We start from the raw sequence: 22,514 nt of genomic DNA, 5'->3' as shown, positions 1-22,514 counted from the left end.
CCTTCTTCCTCTACGGAGTGGGGCTGCCCCCTGAGTAGATGTGGTTTCCTCTGATCTTCATGCCATAGTGTGAGCGGCTCCTTCAGGCCCACAGAGATGCCTGTCCTGCCAGTGAGGCCTCTACTTACTTCTGGGCTTTGGGATCAGCCAAAATCCCTGCACTCCAACCTGACCTTTCCTAGTAATAAAGGTGATCTTTAAGTCTTACCTGCCAATTATTGTAGCCTATCTCTTACTTTCCCCCCCGCCAGACCTTGGGAGTGCCTGAGAGGTACCACTATTGTGGTTTGTTTTTTTTTTTAAAGAGAGAGAGAGAAAGCACACAAGCTGGCAGAGAGGCAGGCAGAGGCGGAGAGAGAGGCAGGCTCCCTGCTGAGCAAGGAGCCCGACGCGGGACTCGATCCCAGGACCCTGGGATCATGACCTGAGCCGAAGGCAGCGGCTTAACCCACTGAGCCACCCAGGCGTCCCACTATTGTGGTTTTTAATCAAAGGCTCTGACATCACTGATATATGTAAGTATATATTCATATATGTAAGTATACAAACTGATTAGATAGCTTAAACAAGTGACATGAGATTGTGTCCGATATCCCTGCCTGGACATAATTTTGGGTCGTGTCTCATAAGTCTTTACCCTCCAGGGCTTCACCACAATGCCCGAAGTACAGTAAAAATATGCTCAGATGGGTTCAATCATGAATGCATCATCCAATTAAGGATATAGAGAAGATTAAAAACAAAACTTAGGACTATAATACTTGTGAGTCCAGCTAATGCTTATGACTTTATTAATGCATTTTTGGTACCACTTAGCAGTGTTAAGCATAAAGTTAATATAGGCAGGGTGAATATAAAATTATTATACACCAAACACTATGATCCTACAGAGTAAATTTAATTGCACAATGAGTGAGAGAATAGAAGATAAGGCGTACACTGATTTTCTTCATCAAAACCTGTAAGATCTGATTTCAACCAAACCCTGTCATTCAATTTACAGCACAGCCAAGAGTGAATTTTATGTGATATATATCCAAATCTAATTTCCAAAGCAGTAATGGCAATCCACCCATAAGCCAAACTTTCATTTACCTACAATCAACACTTTCATGTTATACATTACATTATCTCACTCTTACATAAAAAGCCTCGCATACATACAAAAATCAATGTGCTGTGTTTTTTGGGAAATAATGATTTGGTTGTCTAAGTGTATGTTTTTGAGTGACCCACCATGAGAAAAATCTAAAAAACTAAACTAATTATTAAATTAATTATAAATTTAATACATTAGTAATTACAATTTTGTCAAAATAAACACAGTATTTCAATAAAACTTTAGAGGTCAATTAATGTGATAAATTACTAATTTCTCTTCAATTTTATTTTTGGCACAATCTGTTTTTTAACTGAAATATGCCTTTATGGAATGCTAACTGGATGCCAGAACTAACAAACATATGGTACTAACAAGCAGTCTTAAAACACAATAATAATTCTGGTAATGACTACTCAGAGAAAGCCCTCTCCAGTTTTCAAAGATGTGTCACACATTTTTCCTTTGACTCGAAGTTTCCCCTTAAAACAACAGAATAGATGTCATCATACCCACTTTACAAATGGGGAAACTGAGGCTCAGAGAGCTTCAGTGGTATTCCTAAGGACTGGCAGGCTAGTACACCATTTCGGATTGCCAATTCCCATTCAGAGATTCAATAGTTATTGGGCACCTACATGTAATAAACCCCACAATGATGCTGGGTTAGAGATGGTTCCTCGTCTCCCCCGCCCCGCCCACCCGTCATCCTAATTGACAAAGGACATGCATATGGCAGGTTCAATGTACTCTTAATTTTACATACAGATAAAAAAAATAACTCTGCAAATATTTCGCCAATAAGAGCAAAGGTAGGAAAGACTGCTTTAAACTTAATATAGCTTAATCATTTACTTTAGAAATTAAAAATGTTTCATTGTTACTCCTCAATGCTCAAATTCAAATGATAGTGTTTCAATTAAAATTGAGATGCCAAATTAAAAATACCCTTTGGCATTTTTAAATAAAGCATTTAATCTTCTATCTAATGAATGAGAATCTAATCACATCAATTAGTCTACCTCATTCATGTACCAAAACGTCAAAATGTATCTAATGACACAAGCTGAGATTTATGCAGTCATAGGCACAGTGATGAGAATGTCACTGAAGAAGACTCTTTCTGAAGCTCAGGTCTAGGGTTTTACATATCTAAGGTCACAGACAGGCACCAGCACCACACTGTAGCTCTCCAGCCACAATTTTAATGGGAGGTTGCCTCTTCATAAGTGCAGTTGTCATAAAATGTCAAAATATGAGAGAGAAGACCCATAGTTTATCCTGAAAGGAAAAGGACTAGCACCCCTGTTGCTTTTTATCTATCTATCTCTGCCTATAAATGAATCAATGAGTCATAAATACATTTGGATTTCAGGGAGTTTTCCTTCTAGAAACTTTCCTTGCAAGAAAGACAAGCAATCATGATGTAGAGAAAGCCAACAAAGCAAAGTAAAATGGAAAGCAGGCGACTGAGTCAATCAGCCAGGGACGTGACCCCACAATCGTAGCCTCACTCTTGCTGATAAGCAGGCAGAACACAGTAGAACATGTGCTCATTACAAATGAAACACAAACCCCCACCTCGCCCCTCTAGGGATTATCAATCTTCTGGAATTGAACAAGTAGAGAGGGGGTGCCCAGGTGTGTTTTATGGGTCCATCCCCTTCCACCACCTTCTTCCTCTGGAGGATTTTAACTCTATATTCGCCTTATACCTTTCTTGTCTTGAGACAAATGCATCTTACGTTTAAAAAAAACTCCTAATAATTGCAGCATTATATCTTAGTAGTGCATATTTCCCTATCCACCTATAAGTTGTCTCTGATAATGTCTGAATGCCAGGGTAGATCACTGTGATGCCAGCGTTATCACAAGCCCAAGTTGATGGATCCCACACAGTGCCTGAGGGCATGGCTTTCTTCTGGAAAATGAACGCTGCTGCGCTACAGGCCCTGTTAGATATGATAAAAGATAGGAAAAATGAGAACACACACAAGTCTTAATTTATATACATCACTGTCAGCTGCCCTTTAAAGACTACGCAGTTTTCTAAACCATGAGGTCCCAAATTGTCACAGAAATTGCACAGAATTGCTACAGAACGATGTCTCTACTTATGTATTTCTCTATTTGTGCTGGATTAATTAAAAATCTAAATCTTCTGTTCAACCTTCTCAACTTCTTTGGCTTATCATACACATACCAGATTTTGGCAACCCAGAAAAAGAAGACTCATTTACAAAATAATTTCACTCCAAGAGTTCCTCTTCAGACCTGTCACTAGGAACACGGAATGCACATTCTTATTAGAATGAGTAAGTGAGGATTATTACTTACTTAAGACAGCTCATAATTTCTTAAAAGTTAAGCAACTTTGTGGAAAATAAAGAAACCAGTGAACATTAAAACCCTATGTGTTGTCTTCTGAAGTTTTCTTTGGTCTCTAATTTTACAGAAATATTTATGAAGTTGCCATCAGTGAAGAAACACCAGAATGACCATTTTCAGTTATTATCTCAGATATACATTCCCATGTTTCAAAACAGCCTGCATACACCATTAAAAAATTATAAAATATTATCTATTTTTATAGCCTTAGTAATGTCCTCCTTGTTGAGGCAGGTAGTTCCAACCTCTTCATTTAAAAAAAAGTGCTGTTATGAATATCTGCACGGATTTTACACATTTTTCTCAATCACATGAAGTCATGATCTCATATCATAGAAAATATATCACCAGAGAAGATCTATTTATAAGACTGAGATCACTCGTCCTTCCCTCAGCTAACGAGAGCACCAGTGAGTGACAGAGCCGACATGAGAAAACCCAACAGAGGTGTTATATAATTAACAAGTGTAATGCCTCAGCATAGTTGTGGTTGTCTTGCTGTCATTATAACATCAACAACCATGGCCACCACAATTTCCGGAGCATCTATCACATGCCAGGGGCTCTGCAAACATCATTCCCATCCTTGGCAATTTTCATAAAGTAGGGAAGGAATCATCTTCCCATTTCGTAGGAAAAGAATTAAGGGGCTCATCTGAGGTGACATAATCTCCATCGGGGCCACACTGGTGACAGAAGCCTCCATCTCTTTGTTCTGCCCCAAACTGCCTCGTTCTTAGAAAAAAGATCACTGGAAGGGACTACTGACCTGCTCAAGACTATTCACTAAAGACCTGAAAGTGATTTTTATGTGAGACCGTATAGGGAGACTTGTGTATGGCGTCCTGTGTCTTCGGGGGTAGGTCCCAAGGCCGCCACCGCCACTGACCAAGGGACCAGTGAAAAGTCTTGGAGCCAGCAGCCACCTCGATGCACCTGACCACCTGACCCATGGGACAAGGAGACAATATTGTAGCTTGATGTCCTCAACCACCTCCTTTTTTTCTCTAAGCATTTCAGCTATTTTGAAGTCTGCTGGCGGGAGGCATTTTTCTCTACATCAGAACGTAAAATCATTCTAAATTTGACAGTAATTGAGCTCCATCGCGTCTTTCCATGTCTGATCAAAATATAGCTTTGAGAGTCTACAGATAATTAAAATTTCAGGAAGTGTTTGGAGAAGCCTATTAATGTATTACATAATCATTCACCAGAGAAAAATAGGAATCTTTAAGATCACCGTTGAGCATGGGGAACTATTATTCTTTGGATTATTTTGTGTGAACAACACCAAATCCTAATGTTACACAAAGGCTAATAATGTCTTTGCTCAGAGGATTAGAATTAGTTAATGACCTCTGCTTTGGACTTAAATGCTGTAAACATCGCTGTTGTTCTTGAAAACAAAGACTGCTCCTGCATCATTTTTCAGATAGAGAAACTGAAATTAAAGTACTATGGTAATATTTGCTGGATAAAACAAATGCCAAGATCAAAACTGCTAAAACTCTGAGTGGAGATTTATTATCCCCACTAATCCTTTTGCATTTCAAAGTTTATTTATTTTTACTATGCTCTTCTATGCTTGTCACTAGTTATTATGGCATAATTTTAAATTCATAAAAGAGAATGTAGAGTTAATAATATCACAAGCCTTAAAACAATATTCAAGTAATACTGATGAGGTTAGAAATGCATTTGTTATCTGAATATGTTCTTTGGATGAACCAAAAAAAAAAAAAATGGTAATCTAATGTTAGAGTTTTTAACTTGTCATGCCCCAGCCAATGAGGCCATGCACAAAGAACAAAGATTTAATTTTAAAACATCAATGAGTACTTTTAAAGGGACAACTCAGTAAATCAAATGGTCATGTTCTCTTCAGTGTATTCAAATGATAAAAGTACAATTTCATAATATTCTGACTTCCCAGCACTCCTAAATTCTTACTTGTGAAGCAGTATCTAAAGTTGAGAAACGGACCCATCTCTCCATGGCTTATTTGATGGAAACATGCCAATAATTATTTCTCACTGACTATAGTTAATGGCAACTTCTAAAAGGCCAAAGAAGGAATTTCTGGTGTAACTGCAGGTGGGGCCTGAGAATGTAAGAACGATAAGCACTGGTTACTTAAAAGCCTAGATTACTGTCTGTCAGGCATGCATCTATTTTGGATAGTCAGTGGACTGGCCTTGGTGACAGGTCAGGCATGAACAGTATAAAGGAGAGGAGCACCTTGGGCCTCTGGTGGTACCATTAACTGAGATGGGAAACTCAGACAGAGGAAATAAACATAAGGGTGAGAAACAAACATAAGAAGAACTCAGTTTGGAAAATGTTGATTTTATGGTGGGTGTGGGGCATGGAGGTAAAGAAATCTGGTAGGTGGCTAAATTTAGGAATTAAGATCTCGGGAAGAAGGTTGAAAGTCATAAGCAAGATAGGGGTATGCAATCATTTTCTGCAAGGGCTGAGACAGTCAATACTTCAGGCTTTGCAGGCCATATGATCTATCACGACTACTCAACTCTGCCTTTGCAGCATCAACACAGCCGTAAACAACAGCTGTCGAATGAGGGTTTCTGTTCTAATAAAACTTTATTTACAAAAAACAGGTGTCAGAATGTATTCATTTGGCTGGTAGGTCACAGTTTGCCAACCTGAGTTGGAGGACAGTGAAGCCCTGGGACTGGATGTGATCACGCAGGAAGAACATAGAGATGTAAGGCCAATTAGTATGATATGAATTTGAAAACATGTAATTCTCAATTTGTATTCAGTTCAGTAAAGATATATTTTTGCTTTTTTCCTTGATATGTGAAACAATGGCTAGCCTAGGGATATACCTATATAGCAGTAAGAAATACAAGAAAATCTACTAACCTAAAAAGAAAAGGGAATCTAAGGTATAAGTAAACAAATGAACTCTTATATTTTATTTTGCCAGTGATACTATTTTTCCATTTTTTTAAAAGCTCAATAATCACATGTAATATGCTGAATTATTAAATGTATTTAATTATCAATCATTGCTAAAATGGAGTTAAAGTCAGTTTTAATTTTTCCAAAAGAATATGAACATTGGGATGAATTATACCTATGCATGAAATGGATTTAGTATTTTGATATTAGAGAAAGGCCAGGAAGGTAGAGCAAGAGAAAAGAAAATGATTAGGCTATATAAGGGCAAACAGCATTCATAACACTTAAATGTTTTTGCTTATTTCTATAGTTATTCCATAAAACTATAAATAGCTTTATAACTACTTCTTTAATAGTCATCAAAATCTTAAACATATACTCCATTGTTAAAGGACTAAATAAATGTCTTTCTGTTTAACTAAAACTCATCCAAACATTCAAATACGCATTGGGTACTATATTAATGCCAGGGATTAAATGACCAGTATTTACTGCACAAAAATTTAAGTGTAGCTCCTACTTAGCATTGCAAGTCGGGGTTTGCTTATTTAGGGCCCTATAGATGGATGCCAAAAGGTCCTTGGCCAACTTTGGGGAGTCTCTAGACTGCCTGCAATTATATGCAAAGCTTTCTGTGCATGTGTCCTTCTTCAGAGTGGTCAGTCCAGAATGGTCATTAAATTCCTGAAGGAGTCTATTACCTCTCCAAAGCTACACCGGGATCTGTAAACAGGTTTCTTTAAAACACATTTATCTTACTTAAAAAGCCTAAATGTTTTTTCCTACTTCCTATTTTTGGAAAGAATAAAAGACTTGATTATTAGTCCAAATTAAGTAAGTAAGTTTTTGTGCTTTTGCCCCAGACCACTGGCATTAGATCCAAACTCAAAATTGTGTCCATTAGTAAGAAGCCAAGTTTCGTTCCCACTATTCACCCAGAGAAACTTACTCTTTTTTTTTTTTAATTTTTTAATTTTTTTCAGCATAACAGTATTCATTATTTTTGCACCACACCCAGTGCTCCATGCAATCCGTGCCCTCTACAATACCCACCACCTGGTGCCCCCAACCTCCCACCCCCCACCCCTTCAAAATTCTCAGATCGTTTTTCAGAGTCCATAGTCTCTCATGGTTCACCTCCCCTTCCAATTTCCCTCAACTCCCTTCTCCTCTCCATCTCCCCTTGTCCTCCATGCTATTTGTTATGCTCCACAAGAAACTTACTCTTAACCTAGAATTTTTAGACAGCTCATTGTTTCCAGGGATCTGAGGCACCTTTTTATCAAGCTCAAAGACAGAAATCAATAAATACCCCAAGATCTGAGCACTTCTGAAATGCTGGACTATTAGTATACCTTATCTTTAAATTAATCTGCAGAGTTAATTCTATATAATAGGTGAAACAGAGTAGTACCAGAATGTTTTTCTTACAGGCTGATTTTTTTTTAAAAGGCAAATTACAACAAGTTGATGGCAAAATTAAGGTAAGAACTGAAAATCCTGCTATTATTCCATTTTAGCACCTCTTGGAAAAGTAACCTATTCTTTCCAGAGCAGAATAAATTTCTCTCAAGAGTTAGATTTTTCAGAGATTCTATAGCATTGAGCACACCTCCTTGCTAATTTAATTTTCTGCCTTTCCTCTGTTAATAGTTAAGACCAATTTGGAATAACTTTTCCATATTATTGAAAATCAGGAGTGTGGTTAATGCTTTCAGGCCACTATGGTCAAAAGGTGACTCCTTCAAAGTGTAAAAGATGGTCCAAATCAAGTGGACTTTTCTAAGACAGGAAGTGGCAAAGGCCCTGAATTTCCAATCTGTTTTCTGTCTGCCTAGCGCTATCCAACAAACATTATCTTTGATGACCAGAGAACCCACACTTCCTTGGTTCGCCTGACATGAGGGACCATAAAATTATATGCAGGCTCCTCAGTAGCTTCTTTGCTACCTGAAAGAAAACATTGATTCATACACGTTCCCACTTTTATCTGTTTTGCATAAACGAAGCAGACCTGTAGAAAAGACTGGATTCATTATCATGTAAAATGCAGCCATCAATGGAAAAGCGATAGTCCCAGACACAACAAGATCAGACTCTGGCATCTGGGCTGGACCTGGGGGTTAAGAGTTAGACCGTTTCCAAAAAAAGAAAGCTTTCCTTTGGCAAGAGTTATTCCCAGGGGTAAATTAAATAACACTACCAAAAAAGGATGCCAGAACAAGTCATTGCTTGGGTCTACCATCACAGCAGAACAATCTATCCAACCGACCCTTCAATGTACGGGTAACTCTTAAATGTGCTTCTCTCTCAGAATCTTTTGTAAGCTCCATCTTATGGTTGGAAAACTTGACAGGACTCACCTGCCTCAAATACCTATCACATTAACACACAAGAAATGTGTTATCACCATGCCAGCCAGATGCTACAACCAGGAAGCGAACACAGGCTAATTACAAAAAATACAAAGTTTAAAATACCATGGATTCTACAGCAAGGGAAGGTGACAGTCAGGTCTGCTTCCAGGCAGTAATGATGAAATGGTCTCAAAGATGAAAATGAGGGGAAGATCCGGAGAAGAAAGCAGATCCAGAACATTCGGGTGCTCTCTAACGGCCAGGCACTGCTCTGGGCGCCGAGCATACATGGTGAAAAAAACAGACAAAGACTCAGCTCACTTCCTGATAGGTAAAGACTGACAAAAGACTAACACCAAGTATCAGTGGGGAAGTAAATTAAGAAGGTCAAGGATTAAGAAGTGAGAATGTCTTGAGGGGTTCCTAAGCCATGGATGCTTGGGAGGTCCTCTTTGAGCAGGTAACGTTTAAGTTGCAATCTGTTTGTCAAGAAGAAGCCATCCTCTATGCTTTCAACCTGGAAGAACTATCTTTGCTGGGAAAATTGGAGAGATGTGAATTAGTCTCACAATCCTGCATTTTCCCCGTTTTTGTGTTTGAAGCATACATAATTTTTAAACAGTAGAATATTGGTCAGATTACATAAAAAGATTATAAGACAAAGCAATCTGAAATCAGTCAACAATAAAATAATTTGATCCTGTCACTCCTGACAATTTAACTGACAGTGTCTCAGTGCTCTGTAACAGTACCCACGCCCATTCCCAGTGCCACCAGCTGGCTTCGAGTCTGAGTGGCTATCTGCAGCCTATACCACAGTCATACACTCAAGAGGCAAATGTCTCCAGTTAAAGTAAACAGGAGTTCTTTCTTTAGCAGAGGCTCAAGAACATGCTCAACTAAAAATTAAACTTCTCTCGTCTTGTGCAAACATAGCCTGTTTGGCTTAATAATTGCCTAACAACACCTGAAATTGTATGTACACATTTGATGGCCTAAATACATTCAAATGTGGGAAAACAAATTTCCCACATTCATGTCTGGCAGTGTGCCCTCGTGCTATGGGGCATGTATAGAGCAATGGCAAAGCACGGTGTAAATGAAATAGCAAACCCTGGTTTACCACTCCTGAGTTTCTATATTTTCTGGCTGTCCCATTATGAAATAATCAGTTTCAAAGAATTCTCAGCCTTGTGGTCATTTCCCTACATGAAGTTTTGGAAAGAGTTCTAATTTCTTGTCTTTTCCCCTGTTTTCTGATTCGTCATTGTTAAAAACCCCCAACAGAGACAGGCTATCAGCATAACCTGTCTGGTGTCTACAGAGACAGACACCTTCGTGTGTCTGCATGAGGCACACGAAGGGCGGGCGGGCTCTGGCATGACCGAGCAACATGTCAACATCTGGAGAAACTATGGTTGTTCCCAGAGGTCCTCTGGGAACTCAGAATCGTCATGTATTACCAATTTGGATACAGGGTCAGCTAGCTAGTGGTGACACCTATCATTCCACTGATGACGAGTGTTGACTTGCTGAGCCCAGAGGGCTAAAGAAGAATGAATTTCCTAAACAGCTTCCTGGAGGGGTGCAAAATTAATTTTCAAAGATGGGGAAGAAGGGTAGGATTAAAGAATATGAAGCTGATTATACTGGAGGAATGTCAAAAAGACTTTGGAAGCCTTTGTTAAAGCTGTTTAGAAAACATAACAAATAACCTTTTTTTTTTTTTTTTTTTATTTGACAGACAGAGATCACAAGTAGGCAGAGAGGCAGGCAGAGAGAGAGGAGGAAGCAGGCTCCCTGCTGAGCAGAGAGCCCGATGCGGGGCTCGATCCCAGGACCCTGGGATCATGACCTGAGCCGAAGGCAGAGGCTTTAACCCACTGAGCCACCCAGGCGCCCCAAGAAAACATAACAAATAACCTTAACCTAATGGTTAGAGTCCAAAGAGCCAACCCCCTCCTCTTCCAACAGGTCCTGTAGTGTGCTTCTCATGCCAGGCGGTTTGAGTTTCTGCTGAAGATAAGACCTCAACCTCACAGCAGGAATGTCTACAAGAGTCAAACTATGGAAGGAGCCGAGATGTCCTTCAACAGATGATGGATAAAGAAGATGTGGTTCATATATACAATGGAATATTTCTCAGCCATCAGAAAGGATGAATACCCACTGTTTGCACTAACATGGTTGGAACTGGAAGGGATTATGCTGAATGAAATAAGTCAAGCAGAGAAAGACAATTATCATATGGTTTCTCTCATATGTGAAACATGAGGAATAGCATGAAGGACCACAGGGGAAGGGAGGGAAATCTGAATGGGAAGAAATCAGAGAGGGAGACAAAGCATGAGTGACTCTGGACTCCGGGAAACAAACTGAAGGGGGTGGCAGGATAGGGTAACCAGGTGATGGGTATTACGGAGGGCAGGTGTTATGATGAGCACTGGGTGTTACACACAACTAATGAATCACTGAATACTACATCAAAAACTAATGATGTACTATATGTTGGTTAACTGAATTAAAAAAAAAAAAAATCTCAGCCTTAACACTCCAAAAAGTAACTCTTGGAATCTTCTTACTTTTGCCAAGTGAGTCATCTACTCATGAAAAGAATAGCAACTTTCTTGGGGCTTAATGGGAGAAACCCTTGAACATGGACATGCCACCCCACTGTATCAATGCCTAACACAGCGAGACAAAGAAAAACAAATGTGACCAGCAGTGAACAGTAACCACAGTGAACAGCTTTACATCCTTTCCTTTCTAGTTCCTAGAACCTTCCTCTGAAGAGGCTCTCACTGTTGCTACCAGGAGAGATCAAACAGGGAAGAGCCAAAGGGGCAATGTCTTAGAGATTTCTCCCAAAGCTCTGGAGGGAGACTGGGGCCCCCTGGGAGCTACAGACCCAACAGGAGCACCCAGCTGCCCTCCGAAGCAGGTAGTGAAGTTTCCAGTTCCTGAACTCAAGGTGTGTCCTCAATGGTTCTGAACTTTCTAAGGAAACTGTGGCTACTGGTAGCTGAGTTAATCATTGGATATCTTTTCACACAAAATCGTGGACCACTGAAACTGGAAAAAGCTTTGTTTTTCATGCAAAAATAGTCCTCATTTCAACAACCCATTTTTTCTTTTGTTTTCTCTTTCCGTCCTCTTTAAAAAATATCAACAAGTTACTTTTAAAAGAAAAAAAATCTTGATATATAGAAGACGATAGAAGTCAAGTGAATAACTTTATTTTATTTTAATGAACAAACACAATGACACTATAAACAAAATTTCAGTCCTTGAGAAGCTCAAGCACTCTACCTTGGGTCACCCAGCTGCTAGGAATAAATAATGAAACTAGCATCCAAGTCATCTGACTCCTCAGCCAGTTCTACCATGTAAAGATAAGAGAACTGATAGATAAAATTCCAGGAGCACCTTGGTGGCTCAGTCAGTTAAGAATCTGACTTGTTTTTTGGCTCAGGTCATGATCTCATAGGTCATGAGATCAAGCCCCGTGGCGGGCTTGGCACTCAGCTGGAAGTCTGCTTGAGATTCTCTCTGTCCCTCTCCCTCTGTCCCTCCCCTCACCCACATGTGCATGCTGAGCAGGGAGCCTGATGGAGGGCTCAATCCCAGGACCCTGGGATCATGACCTGAGCCGCTGAGCCAAAGGCATATGCTTAACCAACTGAGCTACCCAGGTGCCCCACAGAGGTATCCTATCTTCTTAAAATACCACCAAGTAGACAAAAGTATTCCACAGTGAAGGAAGTATCCCCAAAAGGGAACACACTTGTGTTACCTGCTCTTTGGGGAGAAATACCCACACTGTGGGATCCCTGCACTATGGGGCAACATTACAGCGTTGCAATCAACAGGCCTAGCACATCTTTCAGGAGCGAGCTGACAGACTTGGTGTCAGCGAGGGGTTGTCGTTGAAGCTTTGATTCTATCCAGCCTGATGTTCCAATTTTAGTCACACTTCATTTAGGTTCATTTGCAAAGTGGCACCAAAAAAAAAAAAAAAAAAAAACAGAGGATGGAAGTTAACCATATGCTGAAATTTTCCTTTCACACTTGGGAGCACAGCAAATGCACTTTTTCAGGCTTATGAAGTAACCCTCCAGCATCATTGATTTTCGAGTCTTACAAAAGATCCCCGTATTGTGCCTTCACCACAGCCTTACGCTGCTATAACTCCTGTCAGACATCATCTTAGCTTTATGAATAAATAAAACTATGCTCTGGGGAAACATTGATTTAAGAGGAAAAATCAATACCCATCTAGCACGTGATAGACTTGAGCTTTAAGGCTACTTATCCCCAAAGTAAAATGCAATAACTGAGTGTAAAACCATACCTTTTGCACCCTAATAAAAGGTAAGCGAGGGTAGGGGAAATTGGCAGGCAAATGCTTGCCTGCCATAGTTCTTAGTATCAGGATTTCCCTTTTCCTTTACAAAGTAGTTAGCAGATACTTCCAGAAGGGAGGAGGTAGGGAAGGAGAAAAAAGAGATGGATGAACCAATGGTACCAAAATCTTGATAGTGTGTGAATATGGATTGTGATTATATGAGAATTCACTGTATTATTAATTCTCCTATGTATGCAAGATTTCACATAAGAACATGAAAAGTATTTATGTTTGCTTGGAGAAAACTCTACAAAGCTGACAGCAGCCAAGATGCTGATAATGGTTCTCTTTGGCTAAGAGCCTCCCGCGGAAGCTTTTCTCCTTCCTAGGGAGTTGTGGATTTTCCAGTTTTCTGTAGTGAATATCTATCTTGCTTTTATAACTCAGAACACACACACACAATAAATGTAGCTAAGGACAGCAAAAAAAGAAAAAGATTAGAGAGACTGCCAAGGATTTGGTTGACTACTGGCCCAGAGAAAGCCAAGATTCACGACGTAACACATACTTTTATATTCAGCTCTTTCTTACTGCTCTTGGACATTTTTCAGGGCAGAAGCAGGTTGCTATTAAAATTGACTGGTTTTAAAAATAAAGCTAATAGCTTCTGCTGCAATTAACCTCATCTTTGTGAGCCAAAGATGAAACAAGAGATAAAAGCTGGCTAAAGTCACTATTTCCTCAGCCCTGCTCTCACCTGACAAGCTAAACCTATTTTCACAGTGGAGACAGTTGTTCAAAGCCCTGACAGGTCTGTGGTAACCTCTGACTACAAAGCCAAGGCTTTTGTCTTCCTGTTCACAACTGGTTGGAATTAAAAATGAATTCCATTCTTTTTTCTCTAGCTCCTCAAAGATCCAGTCTATTGCTAACTGTGTTAACTGTGGTCTCTCAAGAAACACACTCGTGTTGATTTGGATTAGGGCTCATGTCTCACCAAACAGTTACTGATGCTGTTCCTTCTCATTGCTTGTCTTTCTGATACATGGGAAGAACAAGTCTGGAAATTTAAAGCACTTTTTCCAAGTCAAAGGCGCATTAGAGGCCTGGAAATAGGTGGGGGTAATCTAAATTTTGAACCTCAAATTTAAGCACAGTGATGATGATGACTACTGTCATCACCCAAGCTGGTGAGGATATTGGCTGAATCTACTTCTAAGTTGGAAATGACACACAATTAAAATTCCAAAAGTATCTACAGGAGGGTCAGACATATATAAGTGGATAATTAAATACAGCACCATCAGAGACACAACAACTTAAGAACTGTGGAGGCCCAGTTATATCGGGGGATCAGGAGGGCTTCTCGCAGGACATGGAAACTGAGGTGGATCTGGAAGGGTGCGCTGGAATTTATCAAGGAAAAAAGGGGCAAGGGCATTCTCAGAAGTGACAGCACGCACAAAGGCACGTGTGCCTGAAAGCCCACTGTGTGTTGGAATATCCTGAGAAATTCGGTCTAAATGAAGCAGCGATGCTGAAGTGGGGAGAGGCAAGCAGTGCACGAGAAGGGTGCACAGAGCCAGTCGTGGAGTCCACACCAAAGTGTCTGGATCTATCCTCAAGGTTAAAGCGTGTACAGAAGTCACTGAGCAGGAAGCCATGTTCTAAATCGGGGAGCAAGGGACCTAAAATTGGTAGAGTTTTGGAAGAGACTTACGTTAGTTCTAACAACAGACTGAAGCCCAGTCCTGAGGGCCAGAGCTAATGTAGTGATGGTAGGAGACAGAGGAGAGACTGGGAAGATATTTACAGCGAACATTTGTAGCAGCTGGCAGTTAATATTTGGCCTCATCAAGCCCCAGTCACTGTTCTTGGAATTTTCATATATGATCTTAAATCCAGAATCTGGTGTGCACTGGATGCAGAGGGTGAAGCAATGTCAGGTTGGAGATTTCTGGCTTAAGTCACAGGGTTGACAGTGATGCCGTTAATTGAGATATTGATTCCAGGAGAAGGAATCCGTTAGAAGCAGAAGGCGAGCAGGCGGGCAAGGGGAAAATGTTTCACTGAAACCAGTATTAATTTTGAGAGCTGCCTGGGATACACAAGTGAAGATAACCAAAACACTGAGGTCAGGAATTTGGCAGAGAGCACACTGGAAATTTGGCAGGAGAAAAAAAAATCCTCGGTTAAATTTAAGCAATCGGCCATGAACAAGAAAAGGAGCACACAATACAATGCTTTCCAAAAACTCAAGACTGTGATTCCACTACAGAAACATCTGAGACCTATTCTAGAATACATAGATTTCTGAGTTAAATCTTAATGCCCCCTAACTGGATAATGTTTCATTTCAGGCCCACAAATAAAATGAGTAAGGCAAGCAGCTAGTGGAAATGGAAGTGCATTAGAGAAAATATTTAATCCCCAAATTGAGATTTTTGTCAAATGTTGGGAGATCAGAGTGAGGCATTTTTGTAGTGTGGATAATCAAAGCTCTTAATGCACTGATTCTTTAGGCTAAGTTAACTAACAAAAGGCAGGCTGTTTTCCAGAATCTGTAGTCATATTTAGAAAGACCTCAGAGGGTAATCAAAATGACCCCGAAATCACCCCCTGTTCTTGTAAGAGGAAAGGGTTACTCTGAAATAGAAAGAAATTCTCAGCAACTTAAAAGAAAGATTTAATTAAAAGACAGTGGCCTATTTTACTGGATTCATTCTGTAAAGAGATCGGGAACATTCAAGCCAGATGTATGCCTTTCTTTCTAGCCCCGCAGAGGAATTGCATAATGATGTATAATGGATAGGGGTCAGTCAGGTCACAGTGTTTGAGGTTTGTAAATCTTTTAAATGGGTGAACATAGCACTTTGCAGCCCAGAATTCATTATAAAAATTGATAATCAAGTAGTAAGCTAACTGCTATAATTAAATCTAAAATATCTTTGTGTTAACTTGTCCTTCACTTAGGTTGGATGATTTTTTTCTGGATTTGGTTCGATTCGAAAATGACCCAAAGTCATTAAGGAAATTTGATACAACTTTATCATTAGCATATATGAGATTCCTTACACCACTGAGAACAGTAAACACAGCCTCACAATTTCGATTGTGGTGGCAGTGACAGTGGGGAACACCACAGCATCCTATTAATCTCTCCAACAAACCCTTAAGACGGTAACAGTGATTATCCTTATCTCGAAGTTGAGTAGAGAGACCGAGAGGGTAGGCATTTTGCCCAGTCTCCCACTGGCATTAGAAGGCAGAGCCAGGGTTGTGCCCGTCACCAATAGGAAATGCCGCACTATAGGAAGCATAACCATTGATGTCTCACAGTCTCTACGGCAAAAACCCCTGGTGCTGAATTTGGAACTGCACAGGCTAACACTCCTGAGATTTTTCAGTTTCAAAGCTGTGTCTAAGTTCTACGGTGCAGAGTCCCCAAATAATCTATCGATTCCCATACAAAGTTAAGCTAAAAGCAAGCTTGAATAAGCGAGAACATAGAATATATCAGATACGTGAATACCTTGAAATCACTCCTTCCCGGCTCTGAAGTTACACCCAACTGCTGAAATAAGAGAACGGCCTCGTGTTTTCTGAAGGGAAACACAAGAAGAAACAATTTCAAAACTCTGAACTGAAGGAACATTACAATAGCTAAGGGTAAAATGATCACCTTTTCATTTACTTATTAGGGTTCTGAACAATAAGAAAAGCAAATGACAATTCTTTAATTAACCTTTAGTATTTTAATACTATAAAAAAGAATGTTGAAAAACAACGTTTAAACCTTTCACTTAAAATATTCACAGACCTATATATTTATCTGAAAGTTATATATGCAGAAAAGTGTAAATGACATCACATGTGCTCCCGACGATGAATAATTATGCCCAGGAGGTTTTAGACACATTGCTGCATTCTGTCTTTCTCTCCACAGACACTGACAGTGACTGTGGGTTAGTACTGCACACCTCACACAGAGACCTTCTGAGTTCTGCAAGATACCATGGGTTAAAACAAAAAGGGCTGCATGTCCCAGATGACGATGGCCTTTTCAAGAGAAAGATAGTTGGAATAAAGTGGTACAGAACAGTGTAATAATTATTACAATATATTTAGGCATATTATTTTATTTTCATCTTGAAACATGCTATATATTTGTTAGCATCATTTCTTACCTTAAAATAAAAACCATATTACTTATTTTTTTTTAAAGATTTTTTAATTTATTCATTTGACAGAGAGAGAGAGAGAGAGATCACAAGCAGGCAGAGAGGCAGGCAGAGAGAGGAGGAAGCAGGCTCATGGCTGAGCAGAGAGCCCGATGTGGAGCTCGATCCCAGGACCCTGAGATCATGACCTGAGCTGACGGCAGAGGCTTAACCCCCTGAGCCCCAAAACCATATTACTTATAAAGATCATTTCCTCTAAGAGGAAGGGTGATGCTATTTTGAGGGATGTAATCTCAAATCTGAAATTTTGTTTTTGTTGACTATGGATCTAGGAAGGCAACTTAAAATATGTTAAGTGGAAGAAAAAGGCAGGGGTCATGAAAGAATGGCCCAAAAACTAGACTAAATATTCTCAGAAACAGTATCCACTGATGTAAACCGATGCAAATTTTTTTTCTTTTTGGTAGTGTAAAAGAGAAAAGCCATTTCTTACCAAAAAAAATGAAATGCAAGTGAATGCTAGAAAGAACAAAAAATAGTAAAATCGACAATAAGCAAGGTGGTGTTTGCTCTGTGAGCTGCCATATCAGACTCTCCAGGGGCCACAAAGAGCTCCCCAACCCCTACTGCACCTCATGGAGCCTCCACCCACATAGACTAAGAGCCTGAATATAAGCTCCAAGAGAAAAAGGGCAGTAAATGGCAAGGGAGAGTAACACATCGGGGAGGCAGGGAAAGGGTAAAGATCACATTTACCAAATTTCAACAAAGAAAGGCAACGGAAATTCTTTCCTCTTTGCCTTTTGCTAGGAAATTCCCCATTCTGAACCACTAAGCATTACAGTTCAGCCATATCATGGGTTTTGGTAGGTTTCCTGAAAATTTATCATTTATAGAGCCAGGAAGGTGCATTTCAATCTCTAGTCAACTTCGTCAGAAGCAAGTGTTGGGAGTAGCACCTGTTTAGAAGTGGAGAACTATTTTGAGACTCTGCTACCTCTGTCTAACAAGCCTACTGATAAACCTCTGTGCTATCTCAAAGCGAAGAGGAGAAAGCCCAGTTCCAGAGACCAAGTTACCAATATACATGATACAGAGACACAGGTAACAACAGACATATGTCCAGGTTGTGAAGAGACCACAGAAAAGAGAGTGAGGGCTCCACGCATAGGACTCTCCAAAGCTCTTCGGATGAAACCCAAGCCACTTGGCACGGTGTGACGAGCTCCCCATCATGGCACCTGCCACCATGCCCAGCACCCTAGCGGAGCCTCCACCTCATCTCCCTAAGCTCCCACCCACAGTTCTCCCTGCCTCTGCCACACTGTCAGTTTATTGCCTTTTTAAGAGGTCGAACAACTCCTCTAGAAATGAGTATCTAGTCAAGCACTTGTTTTTTTAGCTGGAAACGATTTGTAATGTGCTTATCCAGAGTAGGTGGATGCTGGTACCTGGCAGGGGTGGTCCACCAACCTAGACCCACAGCCTGTCACATCCTTCTCAATCTTGCCTGTCTCTCTCTCTCTCTTTCTTTCTTTTTTTTTTTTTTTTAAAGATTTTATTTGATAGAGACACGGCGAAAGAGGGAACACAAGCAGGGGGGCTGGGAGAGGAAGAAGCAGGTTCCCCTGAGCAGGGAGCCCGATGTGGGGCTCGATCCCAGGACCTTGGGATCATGACCTGTGCTGAAGGCAGACGCTTAACAACTGAGCCACCCAGACACCCCCCAATTTTTCCCGTCTCTTATTAGAGTCCAGTAGAGAAGTAAACTACAAAAAGCAGTGCAAAGTACAGAGCACTGGAATGTGGGGCTGGGAAATTCTTTGTTCTGAAGGGTTGGTGTTCCTCCACCCCTCAGCTGTGATAACCAAAAAGGTCTCTGGACTTAGGCAACTGTCCCCTGAATGGCAAAATCACTTCCTAGCTGAGAATCCTGGTCTCAATGAATGATGACTTATTAAAGCATAATAATATTTTTATCTTAACTTCCATACTTTGCAGAAAGACAACAAATTGGATGAGGACCAGCAGGAAGGGCACGGGTGAGGGAAAAGAGAGGGAGGAAAGCACATATATTGAGCACCCTCTGTATTCTCGGCCCTAATACAAAACACACTCTGCTTTGGCTTCCTAAACCAAAGCTTGCTCAAAAGCTTGGGAGGCAAGGATCTATGCTGGCAATGTTATTAAAAGCAAAACTCTTCAGAATGAAATTAAAATAAATATCTCTAGAACTTTTCACACTGATACGCCTTTCCTTCACTTGCAATGGACCAACTGCCTGCATTTCTCATCCTTGAGAATGGGCAGCACTACACAATCCCATGGAGAGTGCCTCCATTTGTGGCTTCATAAGACATTTCCTCTACCAACTTAAAGCCACGTACGTGGTTGTTTTCATAAGCACAGGCCCAAACAGCATCATATGCATGGCCAAAAATATCCTCTTTGCTAAACGCACGACGAAGTAGGCATAGTTAGCCTGTGGAATTGTCAAATGCTTTCATTACAGCTCTCTGTCAGGTCCCAAGTGAAGACAACATGCTCTGTAGCCCAGAACAGGAGGGTTGGTTAAAGGCTCACGTGACTATTGACCTCCTTGAGAGTGTTTACTGAGAGAGGACAGGAATTCTTGGACACAACTGGATGTTGGTCATTTTCCCTCCTGATCCCGGAAGAGCCTGGCAGGCTCAACAACCTCTAAGACATTCAGCACAGTCAGGTCCAAAGGGGTCCCCAAACAAGGGTCTCCCAGAGCCTTGTCTGTTTAGAAAGGATGACAATGGCTTTTTAAATATCTATGTTGATATGCTGTTTTGTTATAATTGGCTTTTTCAGATTCTCTTCAAATATAATCACATCTTCCACTCTAATACATCTAATATCTGTTCAAATGCTTTATTTAAGGATAGTTTCCATGTGTTGGACACTATTCCTGGTGGTGTTTCCATACTGACCAAGGCAGACAAAATTCCCAGCCCTCATGGAGTGTCCTGGTAGGGGATGGGAGACAAACCAGCCACCTGGCAAAACAGTTATGAGAATTACTGAACAACTGAAGCTAGTCTGGGGCATGGGTACAGTCATGCATGCCCTTCAACGTGACCATCATGGTGGCACCACTGGGAGACTCAGAGAATGCTCAGTGCTCCCATGGCTCCTGCAGAGGAGACCACAGACATGGGCCCACATGCAGACATGGGGGTGAACTCAACAGATGAATGTGAGAAGCAATTTTATCAGCTGAAATTAAAGAGGGGAAAGAAAACGGTGAAGGTTTCACAGAAGAGCAGAAAGTAGGGCTGAGTCCTCTGGGAGAGGGAAAGTGTGAATGAATGGACAAGGAAATCAGCAGTCTTAAGGGATCCACTGAGGTAAAAAAAAGACCTATTAGTGCAGGGGTGCGTGTCCCTCTGGCCACATCAGCAGCACAGATGCAGATGTGGACGGGTAGAGAGATAAAGTAAGCAGGTGAGTAAAATGAGGAACAAGAGAAAGAAGCAAAGAACCTGAGGGTATAGCAAAGGAATGTGTGGAGGGAATGGAGAGAGAGAATGGCATCTAAGCGGGTTGACTGCGAAAGGAGAACCCGCGGGAGTGACAGTGGAAATTAGCAGCATCAATGGATTGTAGGTCCTGGCAGAGCCCCAAAATGCCTGAAAGTAAGGAGTGGGGTACAACTGAACACAAAGAGGTGGTGACTGGAGAACAGGATGATTGGAGGGAGAGTGGGCTAAACCCTCACTATTCAAAGTGTGGTCCCCGGACCCGTAGCAGCATCAGCATCTGGGGACCTGGGTGAAATGCAGACTTTCAGATCTACTGAATCCGAATCTACATTTACCAGGTGACTCATGTGCACACTAAATTTGAGGGAGAACTGGCTTACGTCTGAGCCTGACCAGAAGCCACAGGCACCAGATAAAAAGGAGCTACTGAATCAGTTTCTGAGGTTAGGGACTTCCCTGGGGTTCTGCTCCCCCTCCTCCACTTTAAACGGCTCATTTTGGCTTCCTGGGTTTCCATCCAGCTGCCTCGTGCCCTTGCTCCGTCCTGCCCTGCAGCCTTACAATATTGCTGGCAGGCTTTAGATTCCATTTACCAAAGAATGCAGCCCCTCTGAGCGCCTCATTCACATTCCCGCCCTTGCTGTAAGCAAATGACATCCCCCTGCTGCCTGAGACCAGGTTCCAGCTAGCCCCTCTGCTCTCACTGGCCTTCGAGGTAGCAAACTGATACTTAGCGCCCTCCATCCAGCCTGAATAATTCCACTTGTCTACGGAGACCCATTACTAGGCACTGATGCAAAATATACGGTATTGGCAAAACATATAATACGGCTTTTCAAAGCTCCAGCTTCCTGCTATTGTAATTACTCAGGATTTTGTGTCTCCTTTAAATATGAGCAGACTGCCTTCACTCTTTATAGTTAATTTCATAAAACAAAGAAAACAACAGCTGTACACGACACTGCAGGATGAAAGATGAGGTTGAGCCTAATTAATGTGGGCTCTGCTTCAATAACAGCTTTATTCCTGATAAACAGAGTGTGACATTTTCATTAACCCAGATACAAACTCCCGTACAAACACTCACAGGTGAAATAATATAAAAATTCCAAATTTAGAATCTCTCACTCTTCTCTTTCAGTCCCAAATGATCCCAGATGCTGTCACTTGCAGTAGTTTTATTTTGGAGAGTAAAAATGACCGCTTATGAGGCCTACTACTTGCAAATGCTGTGCTACACATCCCGTACAACCTCATCTCACGTAACGCTCAGGAGAATTCCATGGGCTCTGTACTACTGTTATTCTGGTTCCACAGAGGGGAACACTGAGCCTTGGAAAGGATAAGTAACACAGTCAGTGAGTGGCTGAGTCAAGTGTCAAACCCAAGTCTGATCAAAAGTGGAGCCTCACTGAAACATACCATTTCAGATTGGATTCACTTATAGCTGTCACCCCAGAGTGTGGCCATTGTGTCACTGTGTCCCAAAGCATATGCACAGTCACCGCTAAATATTATATGTGCCTACATGAGTCAAGAAGGTATAAACAAGTGCTCTTTAATCTCATTATCCATAAATATTTGATACAAACCCTCTTGGTTAGATGGGACCTTTTCTAGATCTGTGATAATTCTTTCAGCTTTTCTAAGCTAGAAGAAATGAACAAACTGAGCCAATCTAACATCATTCTGATAAATTTTGACATGGTT

General features: G+C 40.9%; 1 protein-coding gene across 2 annotated transcripts in view; it reads right to left on the bottom strand.

Moving 5' to 3' along the window:
- Positions 1–22,514, bottom strand: part of PAG1 (phosphoprotein membrane anchor with glycosphingolipid microdomains 1) — a 137,501-nt gene that overhangs the window by 75,488 nt on the left and 39,499 nt on the right. Inside the window, exon 2 of one of the 2 annotated variants that reach the window (XM_047725906.1) lies at positions 16,647–16,716. The exons of the other annotated variant lie outside the window; for it this stretch is intronic. The gene's annotated coding sequence lies outside the window, so the exon portion shown is untranslated. The remainder of the gene's footprint in view (positions 1–16,646; positions 16,717–22,514) is intronic. 2 annotated transcript variants of the gene reach the window in all.

Source organism: Lutra lutra, chromosome 4 (assembly GCF_902655055.1).
Source record: "Lutra lutra chromosome 4, mLutLut1.2, whole genome shotgun sequence".
NCBI lineage: Eukaryota > Metazoa > Chordata > Mammalia > Carnivora > Mustelidae > Lutra > Lutra lutra.
This window is presented reverse-complemented; position numbering and strand designations above follow the sequence as displayed.